At 45.2% G+C, this 2,122-nt stretch overlaps 1 pseudogene; it reads left to right on the top strand.

The window, feature by feature from the left end:
* The first annotated feature begins 339 nt into the window (after positions 1-339).
* Positions 340-1,558, top strand: LOC123326394 (annotated as a pseudogene).
* Positions 1,559-2,122: the final 564 nt, after the last annotated feature.

Below are 2,122 nucleotides of genomic sequence, written 5' to 3'. Positions count from 1 at the left end.
CTTTTAGGTAGTTACATCTATTATCCCCATTTTAAGAAGGAAAAAAATTGAGGCATATGGAAGTTTATGCAGTTACAGTTAGTAAATGGCTAAGTTCTGATTGTACATAGGGCTTTTAAATATAGAACCTGTGGCAGGTTCTCTTACATCAATTGCCTAACAGTTGTGCTGTAAGAAGCAAAAACCTCTCTTCTTCCTCTCCGCTATCTGCTCAGCAGCTGCAAAGCAACAACCATGTGTGAATGCATCTCTGTCCACGTTGGCCAGGATGGTGTACAGATAGGCAATGCCTGCTGGGTGCTCTGTTGCGTGGAACACAGCATCCAGCCCAATGGCCAGATGCCAGGTAACAAAACTACTGGGGGAGGATAGAACTCCTTCAACAACTTCCTCAGTGACATAGTTGCTGGCAAGCATGTGCCCAGGGTAGTGTTTGTAGATCTGGAACCCACAGTTATTGATGAAGTTCACACTGGCACCTCTTGCCAACTCTTCCATCCCGAGCATCTCATCACGGGCAAGGAAGATGCTGCCATTAACTATGCCTGAGGGCACTACACCATTGGCAAGGAGATCATTGACCTAGTCTTGGACCGAATTTGGAAACTGGCTGACCAGTGCACAGGTCTTCAGGGCTTTTGGTTTTTCACAGCTTTGAAGGGGGAAGTGGTTTTGGGTTCACCTTCCTGCTGATAGAACGTCTCTCTCTTGATTGTGGCAAGAAGTCCAAACTGGGGTTTTCCATTTACCTTGCCCCCTGGGTTTCTACAGCTGCAGTTGAGCCCCACAACTCCATCCTCATCACCCACACCACCCTGGAGCACACTGATTGTGCCTTCAGGGTGGACAGTGAGGCTAACTGTGACATCCAACCTGAAACCTCAGCACTGAGAGCCTAATCTATACTAACCTGAATAGGCTGATAGGTCAAATTGTGTCATCCCATCACTGCTTCCCTCAGATTTGGTGGAGCCCTGAAAGTTGATCTGACAGAATTCCAGACCAGCCTGGTGCTCTATCACTGCATCCACTTCCCCCTGCCATCTCTGCTGAGAAAGTCTACTATGAACAGCTTTCTGTAACAGAGATCACCAATGAGTGCTTTGGGCCAGCCAAGCCGATGGTGAAGTGTGATCCTTGCCATGGTAATTACATGGCTTGCTGCCTACTGTACCATGGTAGCATGGTTCCCAAAGATGCTATTGCTGCCATTGCCACCACCATCAAGACCAGACATACCATCCAGTCTATAGACTGGTGCTCCACTGGGTTCAAAGTCTGTATTAATTACCAGTCTCCCACCCTGGTACCTGGTGGAGATCTGGCCAAAGCACAGTGAGCAGTGTGCATGCTGAGCAATCACAGCCATTGCTGAAGCCTGGGTTCACCTGGACCACAAGTTTGACCTAACGTATGCCGAGCATGCCTTTGTTCACTGGCATGTGGGTGAGGATATGGAGGAAGAAAAGTTTTCTGAGGCCATGAGGACATGGCTTATGAGGAAGTTGGTGTGGATTCTATTGAAGGAGAGGGGGAGGAAGAAAGAGAGGAATACTGAAATTAAAAATGTCACAAAGGTGCTGTTTTTACATGGAAGCTTATTCTGTTTTAAAAATGGAAAATTTGTGTGATCATTTAATTTTTATGTAGCAGGTTATACTCTCGTATACAATTACTGACCTATACTTTAAAACACAATACTATGTTCTGGAACTAAACTGTCTCCATTTCTCTGATGGGTCTTGAATAAAGTATTCAAAAAAAAGAAACAGAGAAAGAGAGAAAGAAAGAAAAAAAGAAAGGAAGGAAAGAAGGGAGGGAGGGGGAGGGAGGAAGGAAGGAAGAAAGGGGAAGGAAGAGGAAGGAAGAGGGAGAGAAAGAGAGAGGAAAGAAAGAAAGAAAAGAAAGAAAAAAGGAAAGAAAAGGAAGAGAAAGGGAGAAAGAAAGAACTTGCTTTGGTATAACTGACCAATTCTTTCTTGTTTTTATTTTTATTTTTTTTAAAGATTTTATTATTTATTTATTTGACAGAGAGAGACACAGCAAGAGAGGGAACACAAGCAGGGGGAGTGGGAGAGGGAGAAGCAGGCTTCCCGCTGAGTAGGGAGCCCGATGCGGGGCT

Source organism: Neomonachus schauinslandi, chromosome 12 (assembly GCF_002201575.2).
Source record: "Neomonachus schauinslandi chromosome 12, ASM220157v2, whole genome shotgun sequence".
Lineage (NCBI taxonomy): Eukaryota > Metazoa > Chordata > Mammalia > Carnivora > Phocidae > Neomonachus > Neomonachus schauinslandi.
This window is presented reverse-complemented; position numbering and strand designations above follow the sequence as displayed.